Raw genomic sequence first — 17,502 nt, forward strand, 5'->3', positions numbered from 1 at the left:
AAAACTGGGGGCTAAAAAATAATATTTGTGGGAAAAAAAATTTGTTTTATTTTTACGGCTCTGCATTATAAACTTCTGTGAAGCCCTTGGTGGGTCAAAGTGCTCACCACACATCTAGATAAGTTCCTTAGGGTGTCTTCTTTCCAAAATGGTGTCAATTGTGGGGGGTTTCAATGTTTAGGCACATCAGTTGCTCTCCAAATGCAACATGGCGTCCCATCTCAATTCCTGTCAATTTTGCATTGAAAACTCAAACGGCGCTCCTTCCCTTCCAAGCTCTCCCATGCGCCCAAACAGTGGTTTACCCCCACATATGGGGTATCAGCATACTCAGGACAAATTGTACAACAACTTTTGGGGTCCAATTTCTTCTCTTACCCTTGGGAAAATAAAAAATTGGGGGCGAAAAGATAATTTTTGTGAAAAAAAATGATTTTTTATTTTTACGGTTCTACATTATAAACTTCTGTGAAGCACTTGGTGGGTCAAAGTGCTCACCACACCCCTAGATAAGTTCCTTAGGGGGTCTACTTTCCAAAATAGTGTCACTTGTGGGGGGTTTCAATGTTTAGGCACATCAGTGGCTCTCCAAACGCAACATGGTGTCCCATCTCAATTCCTGTCAATTTTGCATTGAAAAGTCAAATGGCGCTCCTTCGCTTCCGAGCTCTGTCATGCGCCCAAACAGTGGTTTACGCCCACATATGGGGTATCGGCGCACTAACGACAAATTGTACAACAACTTTTGGGGTCCATTTTCTCCTGTTACCCTTGGTAAAATAAAACAGATTGGAGCTGAAGTAAATTTTTTGTGAAAAAAAGTTAAATGTTCATTTTTATTTAAACATTCCAAAAATTCCTGTGAAGCACCTGAAGGGTTAATAAACTTCTTGAATGTGGTTTTGAGCATCTTGAGAGGAGCAGTTATTAGAATGGTGTCACACTTGGGTATACTCTATCATATAGACCCCTCAAAATGACTTCAAATGAGATTTGGTCCCTAATAAAAAATGGTGTTGTAAAAATGAGAAATTGCTGGTCAACTTTTAACCCTTATAACTCCCTAACAAAAAAAATTTTTGGTTCCAAAATTGTGCTGATGTAAAGTAGACATGTGGGAAATGTTACTTATTAAGTATTTTGTGTGACATATCTCTGTGATTTAATTGCATAAAAATTCAAATTTGGAAAATTGCTAAATTTTCAAAATTTTCGCCAAATTTCCGTTTTTTTCACAAATAAACGCAGGTAATATCAAAGAAATTTCACCACTATCATGACGTACAATATGTCACGAGAAAACATTGTCAGAATCACTGGGATCCGTTGAAGCGTTCTAGAGTTATAACCTCATAAAGGGACAGTGGTCAGAATTGTAAAAATTGGCCTGGTCATTAACGTGCAAACCACCCTTGGGGTAAAGCGGTTAATGACCAGGGGTATTTCAGTTTTTTAATTTCCATTTTTTCCCCCATCTTCCAAGAGCCAAAATTTTTTATTTTCCTGTCAATATAGCCATGTTAGGGCTTGTTTTTTTGCAGAATAAGTTGTACTTTTGAAAGACACCATTGTTTTTTACATATCGGGTACTGGAAAATGGGAAAAATATTCCAAGTGCGGTGAAATTGCAAAAAAAGTGGTGCAATTCCACAGTTGTTTTTTTTAACCATGTTCATTAAATGCTAAAACTTACCTGCCATTATGATTCTCCAGGTCATTATGAGTTCACAGACACCAAACATGTCTAGGTTCCTTTTTATTTAAGTGGTAAAAAAAAAAAATCTCCATTTTTCATGATCTGGGGCTGGGTGAGGGCTTATTTTTTGTGCACCGAGCTGGCGTTTTTTTTTATACCATTTTGGTGTAGATATGATCTTTTGATTTGTATTTTATTGCAATGTGGCGGTGACCAAAACAACGTAATTCTGGCATTTTGAATTTTTTCTCATTACCCTTAGCGATTGGGTTAATTCTTTTTTTATATAGATAGATCGGGCGATTCTGAATGCGGTGATACCAAATATGTGTATATTTGATTTTTTATTTTTTTTTTGAATGGGGCAAAAGGGGGTGATTTTTATTTTTTTATTCTTTTAGTATTTTTAATTTTTTTTTCTATTTGCATGCTTCAATAGTCTTCATGGTATAGAGGTCTGCTGCAGACTTCTGGTTGTCATGCTGACCCATCGGTGACCTGCAATCATGTGAAGTGGTCACCGATGGGCGGGATTAGAGACGCTCTTCCTGTAAGTGCGAATTAAATGCTGCTGTCAGCAGCATTTAATTACTGTAGTTGTCAACAGCTGGTGGATCATGATTCCACCCGCGGTTGTTGCAGGCACATGTCAGTTGTATAGATCAGCTGTAATGTGCCCGGAAAGGTGCTGGCCCAGCTCCAGAGCCCACATCAAACAGAGGGAGTCTGACATGGGCATACTATTACGCCACATGTCAGAAAGGGGTTAAACTTTTTTGGGAGTTTTATATACCACCGTAATGTAACACTAAGCATTTTATCCTGGATGGATGACAATATAGAGATTTTTTTTTTATTCAAAAAGAAGAGAATGTGGTCACATGCAGCAGCTATGTATTTAGCAATGGACTGCTAGGCCCTGCCTAATGGCTGTATTTTATAACTCTCCCTACTCCTGCAACTGTCCTTAAGCCAAATGCAGAATGTATCTCGTAAAAACAGCAAAGCACAGGATTAGCCCTTAAAAGGACTGTTAATATGATGGTTCAGCATTAGCACCAGTATCAACACTAGAGGACTCTGATTAGTTAAACTGTTCACACACAGGACTGGATAACTGCTCTCTCCCCCCAATCAAAACTGTCCCTGAGCTGTGTCAGGCCAGTCTCACACGTCCAGATAATTCCGGTTCCGGACTTTAATGGGTCCGTGTAATCCGGGCGCTCCCACGAACACTGACATGTCTCCGTGTTTTGCACACGGACACACGGTCCGTGAAAACACGCTGACATGTGCAGAGACACATTGATTTCAATGTGTCTACGTGAGTCAGTGTCTCCGGTACGTGAGGAAACTGTCACCTCACGTACCGGAGCCACTGACATGTGAAAACGGCCTAATGGTGTAAGAGAGCCTCTGATGAGGTAATGCGGCCAGCAAATCACAATAATGTCACTACCAAGATGCCTATGGCATTACAGTGACTGTCAGACAATCTCTGCATGGTTATTGGTTGTGCAACAGGAGTCAAGCAATGCAGGACGGGGATTCAAGCTTCAAATCCGAGCACTAGTCAATGCTCAGTTGAGTGCTAAGCATATCGGAGCACCCACATACTCGAGTGAAATTCGAGTATCACCAAGAATGTTCACTTATCCCTACCCTTTTTTTACCTAACTACTCAACACATGGTATGATGTGCTTTTTTCCCATTAAAGGAACCTTTTTCACGCCACAATGACAGTAACATAGTAACATAGTAACATAGTTAGTAAGGCCGAAAAAAGACATTTGTCCATCCAGTTCAGCCTATATTCCATCATAATAAATCCCCAGATCTACGTCCTTCTACAGAACCTAATAATTGTATGATACAATATTGTTCTGCTCCAGGAAGACATCCAGGCCTCTCTTGAACCCCTCGACTGAGTTCGCCATCACCACCTCCTCAGGCAAGCAATTCCAGATTCTCACTGCCCTAACAGTAAAGAATCCTCTTCTATGTTGGTGGAAAAACCTTCTCTCCTCCAGACGCAAAAAATGCCCCCTTGTGCCCGTCACCTTCCTTGGTATAAACAGATCCTCAGCGAGATATTTGTATTGTCCCCTTATATACTTATACATGGTTATTAGATCGCCCCTCAGTCGTCTTTTTTCTAGACTAAATAATCCTAATTTCGCTAATCTATCTGGGTATTGTAGTTCTCCCATCCCCTTTATTAATTTTGTTGCCCTCCTTTGTACTCTCTCTAGTTCCATTATATCCTTCCTGAGCACCGGTGCCCAAAACTGGACACAGTACTCCATGTGCGGTCTAACTAGGGATTTGTACAGAGGCAGTATAATGCTCTCATCATGTGTATCCAGACCTCTTTTAATGCACCCCATGATCCTGTTTGCCTTGGCAGCTGCTGCCTGGCACTGGCTGCTCCAGGTAAGTTTATCATTAACTAGGATCCCCAAGTCCTTCTCCCTGTCAGATTTACCCAGTGGTTTCCCATTCAGTGTGTAATGGTGACATTGATTCCTTCTTCCCATGTGTATAACCTTACATTTATCATTGTTAAACCTCATCTGCCACCTTTCAGCCCAAGTTTCCAACTTATCCAGATCCATCTGTAGCAGAATACTATCTTCTATTGTATTAACTGCTTTACATAGTTTTGTATCATCTGCAAATATCGATATTTTACTGTGTAAACCTTCTACCAGATCATTAATGAATATGTTGAAGAGAACAGGTCCCAATACTGACCCCTGCGGTACCCCACTGGTCACAGCGACCCAGTTAGAGACTATACCATTTATAACCACCCTCTGCTTTCTATCACTAAGCCAGTTACTAACCCATTTACACACATTTTCCCCCAGACCAAGCATTCTCATTTTGTGTACCAACCTCTTGTGCGGCACGGTATCAAACGCTTTGGAAAAATCGAGATATACCACGTCCAATGACTCACCGTGGTCCAGTCTATAGCTTACCTCTTCATAAAAACTGATTAGATTGGTTTGACAGGAGCGATTTCTCATAAACCCATGCTGATATGGAGTTAAACAGTTATTCTCATTGAGATAATCCAGAATAACATCCCTCAGAAACCCTTCAAATATTTTACCAACAATAGAGGTTAGACTTACTGGCCTATAATTTCCAGGTTCACTTTTAGAGCCCTTTTTGAATATTGGCACCACATTTGCTATGCGCCAGTCCTGCGGAACAGACCCTGTCGCTATAGAGTCACTAAAAATAAGAAATAATGGTTTATCTATTACATTACTTAGTTCTCTTAGTACTCGTGGGTGTATGCCATCCGGACCCGGAGATTTATCTATTTTAATCTTATTTAGCCGGTTTCGCACCTCTTCTTGGGTTAGATTGGTGACCCTTAATATAGGGTTTTCATTGTTTCTTGGGATTTCACCTAGCATTTCATTTTCCACCGTGAATACCGTGGAGAAGAAGGTGTTTAATATGTTAGCTTTTTCCTCGTCATCTACAACCATTCTTTCCTCACTATTTTTTAAGGGGCCTACATTTTCAGTTTTTATTCTTTTACTATTGATATAGTTGAAGAACAGTTTGGGATTAGTTTTACTCTCCTTAGCAATGTGCTTCTCTGTTTCCTTTTTGGCAGCTTTAATTAGTTTTTTAGATAAAGTATTTTTCTCCCTATAGTTTTTTAGAGCTTCAATGGTGCCATCCTGCTTTAGTAGTGCAAATGCTTTCTTTTTACTGTTAATTGCCTGTCTTACTTCTTTGTTTAGCCACATTGGGTTTTTCCTATTTCTAGTCCTTTTATTCCCACAAGGTATAAACCGCTTACACTGCCTATTTAGGATGTTCTTAAACATTTCCCATTTATTATCTGTATTCTCATTTCTGAGGATATTGTCCCAGTCTACCAGATTAAGGGCATCTCTAAGCTGTTCAAACTTTGCCTTCCTAAAGTTCAATGTTTTTGTGACTCCCTGACAAGTCCCCCTAGTGAAAGACAGGTGAAACTGCACAATATTGTGGTCGCTATTTCCTAAATGCCCAACCACCTGCAGATTTGTTATTCTGTCAGGTCTATTAGATAGTATTAGGTCTAAAAGTGCTGCTCCTCTGGTTGGATTCTGCACCAATTGTGAAAGATAATTTTTCTTGGTTATTAGCAGAAACCTGTTGCCTTTATGGGTTTCACAGGTTTCTGTTTCCCAGTTAATATCCGGGTAGTTAAAGTCCCCCATAACCAGGACCTCATTATGGGTTGCAGCTTCATCTATCTGCTTTAGAAGTAGACTTTCCATGCTTTCTGTTATATTTGGGGGTTTGTAACAGACCCCAATGAGAATTTTGTTACCATTTTTCCCTCCATGAATTTCAACCCATATGGACTCGACATCCTCATTCCCTTCGCTAATATCCTCCCTTAAAGTGGACTTTAGACAAGATTTTACATAGAGACAAACCCCTCCTCCTCTCCGATTTTTACGATCCTTTCTAAACAGACTGTAACCCTGTAAGTTAACTGCCCAGTCATAGCTTTCATCTAACCATGTCTCGGTTATTCCCACTATGTCAAAGTTACCTGTAGATATTTCTGCTTCTAGTTCTTCCATCTTGTTTGTCAGGCTTCTGGCATTTGCGAGCATGCAGTTTAGAGGATTTTGTTTTGTTCCAATCTCCTCACTGTGGATTGTTTTAGAAATGTTCTTACCTCCCTTCTGAGTATGTTTTCCTGGGTCGTTTTTGTTCGAGTCTAATGTTTTTCTTCCCGTCCCCTCTTCTTCTAGTTTAACGCCCTCCTGATGAGTGTAGCGAGTCTTCTGGCGAATGTGTGTTTCCCAGGTTTGTTGAGGTGTAGTCCGTCTCTGGCGAGGAGTCCATCATACCAGTAATTCACACCGTGGTCCAGGAATCCAAATCCTTGTTGTCTGCACCATCGTCTTAGCCAGTTGTTTGCATCAAGGATCCTGTTCCATCTCCTGGTGCCATGCCCGTCTACTGGAAGGATAGAAGAAAAAACTACCTGTGCATCCAGTTCCTTTACTTTCTTCCCCAACTCTTCAAAGTCCTTGCAGATTGTCGGTAGGTCCTTCCTTGCCGTGTCATTGGTGCCAACATGTATCAGAAGAAATGGGTGGACGTCCTTAGAGCTGAAGAGCTTTGGTATCCTATCGGTCACATCCTTGATCATCGCACCTGGAAGGCAGCATACTTCTCTTGCAGTTATGTCCGGTCTGCAGATGGCTGCTTCGGTGCCTCTCAGTAGTGAGTCTCCCACCACCACCACTCTTCGTTGCTTCTTGGCTGTACTTTTTGCTGTCACTTGTTGCTGTGTGCCCTTTTCTTTTTTGCTTGCTGGTATTGCTTCATTCTTAGGTGTGCCATCTTCATCCTCTACAAAGATTTGATATCGGTTCTTCAGTTGTGTGGTTGGTGATTTCTCCATGGTCTTCTTGCTTCTTTTGGTCACATGCTTCCACTCATCTGCTTTTGGAGGTTCTCTGACACTTTTTGCACCTTCTGTGACCAGTAGAGATGCTTCTGTTCTGTCTAGAAAGTCTTCATTCTCTTTGATGAGTTTCAAAGTTGCTATTCTTTCTTCCAGACCCCGCACCTTTTCTTCTAAAAGGGCCACTAGTCTACACTTCTGACAGGTGAAATTGGATTCTTCTTCTGGTCGATCTGTGAACATGTAGCACATGCTGCAGCTCACCATGTAGGTTGTCACATCTGCCATGTTGCTCCTAGATCCTGCTGACTTGCTGTGTGTTTTCCTTCTTGTGTAATCTACTCAGCCAAGCTCTCTTGCAATAATGTCCTACAGGCAAAAATTCGCGCGCCGTAAGGCGCGCGGTTTGGTGATGCTTTCGAAGCAGCTGGTCCCGGCTGTACCCAACGATCTTCTAGCTTAGGGAGACTTCGCTTCTCCCAGAAGGCACCTGGAATATGCAAATTAGCCTCCTGAAGCTTGAATCCCTGGTTTGGTGATGCTTTCGAAGCAGCTGGTCCCGGCTGTACCCAACGATCTTCTAGCTTAGGGAGACTTCGCTTCTCCCAGAAGGCACCTGGAATATGCAAATTAGCCTCCTGAAGCTTGAATCCCTGGTTTGGTGATGCTTTCGAAGCAGCTGGTCCCGGCTGTACCCAACGATCTTCTAGCTTAGGGAGACTTCGCTTCTCCCAGAAGGCACCTGGAATATGCAAATTAGCCTCCTGAAGCTTGAATCCCTGGTTTGGTGATGCTTTCGAAGCAGCTGGTCCCGGCTGTACCCAACGATCTTCTAGCTTAGGGAGACTTCGCTTCTCCCAGAAGGCACCTGGAATATGCAAATTAGCCTCCTGAAGCTTGAATCCCAGTACACCTGTATTTTTTTATTCAAATACATTTTTATTAAGAATAACATTGGAATTGACATATTACATTCCTTTTTCTTTTCTTGTTTCCAATACAAAATTTTCCCCCTTTAAACAACCCCCCTCAGTCCCAACTTCCCCCTCCCCCTCCCAACAAGACAGCTCATCATGCATAACACCTCTATCATTAAAGCTATAGAGTGATTATTCCCTCAGTTAAGACTATAAACCACATGTCACATTTTCATCAATTTGGAACTTCAATTCATTCAATGCCTATGATACCCCTATCCCATAGCAATCCATGGAGACCACAATTTATTGAACGTTTCAGTTTTCCCTTTTTTCTTATAAAACCCCTTTTCCAGTACCAGGCCTTGCTTCACATACTGAAGGAATTCTCTTCTTGAAGGCGGTTCCTCCCTGATCCAATTTCGTGCTATTACTTTTCTGGACATGTACAGCAATCTGGCAATAGCTATCTTCAGGTTGTTATCCACTCCAATTTCATCCACACACCCCAGTAGGCACACTATAGGATCTCTTGGCACCGTGCAACCATACGCACTTTCCATACGACTCAAAACTACCAACCAAAAAGCAGCCAATCTTGGACAAGTCCACATCATATGAAAAATATCAGCATCTGCTGACCTATACCTCGGGCATTCAGAGTCATCCCGCAAGCCTGCCTTATATAACACTTTCAGAGATCTATAAACCCTGTGTATCACATAAAGCTGTGACAGCCTATACGGTTTGCTCAGCGACAGACATGGGACCCATTCTAGCACCGACTCCCAAGTCTCGTTCTCCATTGGGCCCAGATCCCTCTCCCACTTATCTCTCACCATTATTGGGTACCCTAAGAGGAAAGTATGCAACAGATCTCTATACAGAGTAGAAATACCCCCCCCCCCCCAGTAGTCTCTTCATTACACACATATTCTAGCACTATATCCCTATGAACTCTAATACCTCCGAGTCTATTCTGAGCTCCAAAAGCATGCCTTATCCGCAAATACTGGTACTCTCCCACCGGCCCGAGATCAAACTCCGCCTGCAATTGGGAAAAGGATTTCAACTCATCCCGTACAATTATCTGATACACATACTGAATCCCTTTACCTTGCCATTCTGTTAGTACCCCCAACGCCTCAAACTCCTGTAAATTATTGTTATGCCATAGCGGGGAGAATCTAGTCAAGCCCATAATTCCACATATATGTTTCAACCTCCCCCACAACTTGCATATCAACAACACAGTCGGGTACAACCTCCCCAGAGCCCCCAGAGACCCATCCTCCAGACATTGTACTACCGGCCTTCTCTCTGTCACCATTTCCATTAAAGTCTGTACCGCCCCAGATGACCCTTCATGCGCCCAGCCCTTTAGATGTTGACTTTGGGCTGCAAGAAAATATATTTCTGGGTTAGACAGTGCCAAGCCCCCATCTTCCTTTGGACGCTGAAGTGTCTCCAGTTTGATACGTGGATGTTGTCTCCCCCATATCAAATTCCTAAACAAAGAGTTAATCTGTCTAAACTTCCCGCGCGGTATCCAAACTGCCGCATTATGAAGAATGTATAATATTTTCGGCATCAAACCCATTTTAATAAGATTAACCCTACCTACCACAGATAAATGCAGCTTAAGCCACGCATCTACTTTTGCTTTAAGTATACCCAAGACCGGGGTCAGATTTCTATGTATGTAATCCATAACAGGCATAGACTGTTGTGAATTCTGTTGTCGGGCTCCCTCCTGTGGTCATGAATGGTACTTCGGCTGGTTCTGTCCATGGACTTCCTCTGGTGGGTGTTTCTGAGTTTCACAGGTGACGAGGTTAATTCGTTAGCTGCTGCTCTATTTAACTCCACTTAGATCTTTGCTCCATGCCACCTGTCAATGTTCCAGTATTGGTCTAGTTCACTCCTGGATCGTTCTTGTGACCTGTCTTCCTATCAGAAGCTAAGTGCCAGCTTGTATTTCTTTGGTTTGCTATTTTTCTGTCCAGCTTGCTATTTAATTTGTTGTCTTGCTTGCTGGAAGCTCTGGGACGCAGAGGGAGCGCCTCCGCACCGTGAGTCGGTGCGGAGGGTCTTTTTGCGCCCTCTGCGTGGTCTTTTTGTAGGTTTTTGTGCTGACCGCAAAGTAACCTTTCCTATCCTCGGTCTGTTCAGTAAGTCGGGCCTCACTTTGCTAAATCTATTTCATCTCTGTGTTTGTATTTTCATCTTTACTCACAGTCATTATATGTGGGGGGCTGCCTTTTCCTTTTGGGAATTTCTCTGAGGCAAGGTAGGCTTATTTTTCTATCTTCAGGGCTAGCTAGTTTCTTAGGCTGTGCCGAGTTGCATAGGGAGCGTTAGGCGCAATCCACGGCTATTTCTAGTGTGTTTGATAGGTTTAGGGATTGCGGTCAGCAGAGTTCCCACGTCCCTGAGTTCGTCCTTATTATCAGTAACTATCAGGTCATTCCGTGTGCTCTTAACCACCAGGTCCATTATTGTCCTGACCACCAGGTCATAACAGTACAGGTGGCCCAAAGTACTAATGCATCTCAATAGAGGGATAAGAGAAGTTCTGAGACCATTTTTTTTTCTTTGCAGTGTGTTTTGTCTCTATTTTCCCCTTTACCTCTGGGTGGTTCAGGACACTGGTGTAAACATGGACATTCAAGGTCTGTCCTCTTGGATGGATAATCTCACTACAAGGATACAAAACATTCAAGATTTTGTGGTTCAGAATCCGAAGTCAGAGCCTAGGATTCCAATTCCTGATTTGTTTTTTGGTGATAGATCTAAGTTCTTGAATTTCAAAAATAATTGTAAATTGTTTCTTGCCTTGAAACCTCGCTCCTCAGGTGACCCTGTTCAACAAGTAAAGATCATTATTTCTTTGTTACGTGGTGACCCTCAAGACTGGGCATTTTCCCTTGCGCCAGGAGATCCGGCATTGTGTGATGTTGATGCGTTTTTCCTGGCGCTTGGATTGCTTTATGACGAACCTAATTCAGTGGATCAGGCAGAGAAAATCTTGCTGGCTCTGTGTCAGGGTCAGGATGAAGCGGAGATATATTGTCAGAAGTTTAGAAAGTGGTCTGTGCTCACTCAGTGGAATGAATGTGCCCTGGCAGCAATCTTCAGAAAGGGTCTCTCTGAAGCCCTTAAGGATGTCATGGTGGGGTTTCCCATGCCTGCTGGTCTGAATGAGTCTATGTCCTTGGCCATTCAGATCGATCGACGCTTGCGTGAGCGTAAAGCTGTGCACCATTTGGCGGTACTATCTGAGCATGGGCCTGAGCCTATGCAATGTGATAGGACTTTGACCAGAGCTGAACGGCAAGAACACAGACGTCGGAATGGGCTATGTTTTTACTGTGGTGATTCCACTCATGCTATCTCCGATTGTCCTAAACGCACTAAGCGGTTCGCTAGGTCTGCCACCATTGGTACGGTACAGTGTAAATTTCTATTGTCTGTTACTCTGATTTGCTCTTTGTCATCCTATTCTGTTATGGCATTTGTGGATTCAGGCGCTGCCCTGAATTTGATGGACTTGGAGTATGCTAGGCGCTGTGGTTTTTTCTTGGAGCCCTTGCAGTATTCTATTCCATTGAGAGGAATTGATGCTACGCCTTTGGCCAAGAATAAGCCTCAGTATTGGACCCAATTGACCATGTGCATGGCTCCTGCACATCAGGAGGATATCCGCTTTCTGGTGTTGCATAATCTGCATGATGTGGTCGTTTTGGGGTTGCCATGGCTACAGGTTCATAATCCAGTATTGGACAGGAAATCTATGTCTGTGTCCAGCTGGGGTTGCCAGGGGGTACATGGTGATGTTCCATTTTTGTCTATTTCGTCTTCCACTGCTTCTGAAGTTCCAGAGTTTTTGTCGGATTATCGGGATGTATTTGATGAGCCCAAAGCCAGCGCCCTACCTCGTCATAGGGATTGCGATTGTGCAATTAATTTGATTCCTGGTAGTAAGTTTCCTAAGGGCCGATTGTTCAATTTATCTGTGCCAGAACACGCCGCTATGTGGAGTTATATAAAGGAATCCTTGGAGAAAGGCCATATTCGCCCGTCGTCATCACCGTTAGGAGCAGGGTTCTTTTTTGTGGCCAAGAAGGATGGTTCTTTGAGACCTTGTATTGATTACCGCCTTCTTAATTAAATTACAGTCAAATTTTAGTATCCTTTGCCGTTGCTGTCTGATTTGTTTGCTTGTATTAAAGGGGCTAGTTGGTTCACCAAGATAGACCTTCGAGGGGCGTATAATCTTGTGCGTATTAAACAAGGCGATGAATGGAAAACAGCATTTAATACGCCCGAGGGCCATTTTGAGTACCTGGTTATGCCATTCGGGCTTTCCAATGCTCCATCAGTATTTCAGTCCTTTATGCATGACATCTTCCGAGAGTACCTGGATAAATTCCTGATTGTGTATTTGGATGATATTTTGGTCTTTTCGGATGATTGGGAGTCTCATGTGAAGCAGGTCAGAATGGTGTCCCAGGTCCTTCGTGTGAATTCCTTGTTTGTGAAGGGGTCAAAGTGTCTCTTTGGAGTTCAGAAGGTTTCATTTTTGGGGTTCATTTTTTCCCCTTCTACTATCGAGATGGACCCTGTTAAAGTCCAGGCCATTTACGATTGGACTCAGCCGACATCTGTGAAGAGCCTGCAAAAGTTCCTGGGCTTTGCTAATTTTTATCGGCGCTTCATCGCTAATTTTTCTACTGTTGCTAAACCGTTGACTGATTTGACCAAGAAGGGTGCTGATGTGGTCAATTGGTCTTCTGCGGCTGTAGAGGCTTTTCAGGAGTTGAAGCGTTGTTTTTCTTCTGCCCCTGTGTTGTGCCAGCCAGATGTTTCGCTTCCGTTTCAGGTTGAGGTTGATGCTTCTGAGATTGGAGCAGGGGCTGTTTTGTCGCAGAGAAGTTCTGATGGCTCGGTGATGAAGCCATGTGCTTTCTTTTCTAGAAAGTTTTCGCCTGCTGAGCGTAACTATGATGTTGGTAATCGTGAATTGTTGGCCATGAAGTGGGCATTCGAGGAGTGGCGTCATTGGCTGGAAGGAGCCAAGCATCGCGTGGTGGTCTTGACAGATCACAAGAATTTGACTTATCTTGAGTCTGCCAAACGGCTGAATCCGAGACAGGCTCGATGGTCGTTATTTTTCTCCCGTTTTGATTTTGTGGTTTCGAACCTTCCGGGCTCTAAGAATGTGAAGGCTGATGCCCTGTCAAGGAGTTTTGTGCCTGACTCTCCGGGTGTTCCTAAGCCGGCGGGTATTCTCAAAGAGGGGGTAATTTTGTCTGCCATCTCCCTTGATTTGCGGCGGGTGCTGCAAAAATTTCAGGCTGATAGACCTGACCGTTGCCCAGCAGAGAAACTGTTTGTCCCTGATAGATGGACTAGTAGAGTTATCTCTGAGATTCATTGTTCAGTATTGGCTGGGCATCCTGGAATCTTTGGTACCAGAGATTTGGTGGCTAGATCCTTCTGGTGGCCGTCTTTGTCGCGGGATGTGCGTTCTTTTGTGCAGTCCTGTGGGACTTGTGCTCGGGCTAAGCCCTGCTGTTCTCGTGCCAGTGGGTTGCTTTTGCCCTTGCCGGTCCCGAAGAGGCCCTGGACGCATATTTCTATGGATTTTATTTCGGATCTCCCCGTCTCTCAAAATATGTCGGTCATTTGGGTGGTTTGTGATCGCTTTTCTAAGATGGTCCATTTGGTACCTTTGTCTAAATTGCCTTCCTCCTCTGATTTGGTGCCATTATTTTTCCAGCATGTGGTTCGTTTACATGGTATCCCGGAGAACATCGTTTCTGACAGAGGTTCCCAGTTTGTTTCAAGGTTTTCAAGGCGATCCTTTTGTGCTAGGATGGGCATTGATTTGTCTTTTTCCTCGGCTTTCCATCCTCAGACAAATGGCCAAACCGAACGAACTAATCAAACTTTGGAAACATATCTGAGATGCTTTGTTTCTGCTGATCAGGATGATTGGGTGTCCTTTTTGCCTTTGGCTGAGTTCGCCCTTAATAATCGGGCCAGCTCGGCTACTTTGGTTTCGCCGTTTTTCTGCAATTCTGTTTTCCATCCTCGTTTCTCTTCAGGGCAGGTTGAGTCTTCAGACTGTCCTGGTGTAGATACTGTGGTGGATAGGTTGCAGCAGATTTGGACTCATGTGGTGGACAATTTGACATTGTCCCAGGAGAAGGCTCAACGTTTCGCTAACCGCCCGCGCTGTGTGGGTCCCCGACTTCGTGTTGGGGATTTGGTTTGGTTGTCGTCTCGTTATGTTTCTATGAAGGTTTCCTCTCCTAAGTTTAAGCCTCGTTTCATTGGTCCGTATAAGATTTCGGAGGTTATCAATCCTGTGTCATTTCGTTTGGCCCTTCCTGCTTCTTTTGCCATCCATAATGTGTTCCATAGGTCGTTATTGCGGAGATACGTGGCGCCTGTGGTTCCATCCGTTGATCTTCCTGCCCCAGTGTTAGTTGAGGGGGAGTTGGAGTATGTGGTGGAGAAGATTTTGGATTCTCGTGTTTCGAGACGGAAACTCCAGTACCTGGTCAAGTGGAAGGGTTATGGTCAGGAAGATAATTCCTGGGTCTTTGCCTCTGATGTTCATGCTGCCGATCTGGTTCGTGCCTTTCATTTGGCTCATCCTGGTCGGCCTGGGGGCTCTGGTGAGGGTTCGGTGACCCCTCCTCAAGGGGGGGTACTGTTGTGAATTCTGTTGTCGGGCTCCCTCCTGTGGTCATGAATGGTACTTCGGCTGGTTCTGTCCATGGACTTCCTCTGGTGGGTGTTTCTGAGTTTCACAGGTGACGAGGTTAATTCGTTAGCTGCTGCTCTATTTAACTCCACTTAGATCTTTGCTCCATGCCACCTGTCAATGTTCCAGTATTGGTCTAGTTCACTCCTGGATCGTTCTTGTGACCTGTCTTCCTATCAGAAGCTAAGTGCCAGCTTGTATTTCTTTGGTTTGCTATTTTTCTGTCCAGCTTGCTATTTAATTTGTTGTCTTGCTTGCTGGAAGCTCTGGGACGCAGAGGGATCGCCTCCTCACCGTGAGTCGGTGCGGAGGGTCTTTTTGCGCCCTCTGCGTGGTCTTTTTGTAGGTTTTTGTGCTGACCGCAAAGTAACCTTTCCTATCCTCGGTCTGTTCAGTAAGTCGGGCCTCACTTTGCTAAATCTATTTCATCTCTGTGTTTGTATTTTCATCTTTACTCACAGTCATTATATGTGGGGGGCTGCCTTTTCCTTTTGGGAATTTCTCTGAGGCAAGGTAGGCTTATTTTTCTATCTTCAGGGCTAGCTAGTTTCTTAGGCTGTGCCGAGTTGCATAGGGAGCGTTAGGCGCAATCCACGGCTATTTCTAGTGTGTTTGATAGGTTTAGGGATTGCGGTCAGCAGAGTTCCCACGTCCCTGAGTTCGTCCTTATTATCAGTAACTATCAGGTCATTCCGTGTGCTCTTAACCACCAGGTCCATTATTGTCCTGACCACCAGGTCATAACAGTACAGGTGGCCCAAAGTACTAATGCATCTCAATAGAGGGATAAGAGAAGTTCTGAGACCATTTTTTTTTCTTTGCAGTGTGTTTTGTCTCTATTTTCCCCTTTACCTCTGGGTGGTTCAGGACACTGGTGTAAACATGGACATTCAAGGTCTGTCCTCTTGGATGGATAATCTCACTACAAGGATACAAAACATTCAAGATTTTGTGGTTCAGAATCCGAAGTCAGAGCCTAGGATTCCAATTCCTGATTTGTTTTTTGGTGATAGATCTAAGTTCTTGAATTTCAAAAATAATTGTAAATTGTTTCTTGCCTTGAAACCTCGCTCCTCAGGTGACCCTGTTCAACAAGTAAAGATCATTATTTCTTTGTTACGTGGTGACCCTCAAGACTGGGCATTTTCCCTTGCGCCAGGAGATCCGGCATTGTGTGATGTTGATGCGTTTTTCCTGGCGCTTGGATTGCTTTATGACGAACCTAATTCAGTGGATCAGGCAGAGAAAATCTTGCTGGCTCTGTGTCAGGGTCAGGATGAAGCGGAGATATATTGTCAGAAGTTTAGAAAGTGGTCTGTGCTCACTCAGTGGAATGAATGTGCCCTGGCAGCAATCTTCAGAAAGGGTCTCTCTGAAGCCCTTAAGGATGTCATGGTGGGGTTTCCCATGCCTGCTGGTCTGAATGAGTCTATGTCCTTGGCCATTCAGATCGATCGACGCTTGCGTGAGCGTAAAGCTGTGCACCATTTGGCGGTACTATCTGAGCATGGGCCTGAGCCTATGCAATGTGATAGGACTTTGACCAGAGCTGAACGGCAAGAACACAGACGTCGGAATGGGCTATGTTTTTACTGTGGTGATTCCACTCATGCTATCTCCGATTGTCCTAAACGCACTAAGCGGTTCGCTAGGTCTGCCACCATTGGTACGGTACAGTGTAAATTTCTATTGTCTGTTACTCTGATTTGCTCTTTGTCATCCTATTCTGTTATGGCATTTGTGGATTCAGGCGCTGCCCTGAATTTGATGGACTTGGAGTATGCTAGGCGCTGTGGTTTTTTCTTGGAGCCCTTGCAGTATTCTATTCCATTGAGAGGAATTGATGCTACGCCTTTGGCCAAGAATAAGCCTCAGTATTGGACCCAATTGACCATGTGCATGGCTCCTGCACATCAGGAGGATATCCGCTTTCTGGTGTTGCATAATCTGCATGATGTGGTCGTTTTGGGGTTGCCATGGCTACAGGTTCATAATCCAGTATTGGACAGGAAATCTATGTCTGTGTCCAGCTGGGGTTGCCAGGGGGTACATGGTGATGTTCCATTTTTGTCTATTTCGTCTTCCACTGCTTCTGAAGTTCCAGAGTTTTTGTCGGATTATCGGGATGTATTTGATGAGCCCAAAGCCAGCGCCCTACCTCGTCATAGGGATTGCGATTGTGCAATTAATTTGATTCCTGGTAGTAAGTTTCCTAAGGGCCGATTGTTCAATTTATCTGTGCCAGAACACGCCGCTATGTGGAGTTATATAAAGGAATCCTTGGAGAAAGGCCATATTCGCCCGTCGTCATCACCGTTAGGAGCAGGGTTCTTTTTTGTGGCCAAGAAGGATGGTTCTTTGAGACCTTGTATTGATTACCGCCTTCTTAATTAAATTACAGTCAAATTTTAGTATCCTTTGCCGTTGCTGTCTGATTTGTTTGCTTGTATTAAAGGGGCTAGTTGGTTCACCAAGATAGACCTTCGAGGGGCGTATAATCTTGTGCGTATTAAACAAGGCGATGAATGGAAAACAGCATTTAATACGCCCGAGGGCCATTTTGAGTACCTGGTTATGCCATTCGGGCTTTCCAATGCTCCATCAGTATTTCAGTCCTTTATGCATGACATCTTCCGAGAGTACCTGGATAAATTCCTGATTGTGTATTTGGAT

Source organism: Ranitomeya imitator, chromosome 1 (assembly GCF_032444005.1).
Source record: "Ranitomeya imitator isolate aRanImi1 chromosome 1, aRanImi1.pri, whole genome shotgun sequence".
In the NCBI taxonomy this organism is placed as follows: Eukaryota; Metazoa; Chordata; class Amphibia; order Anura; family Dendrobatidae; genus Ranitomeya; species Ranitomeya imitator.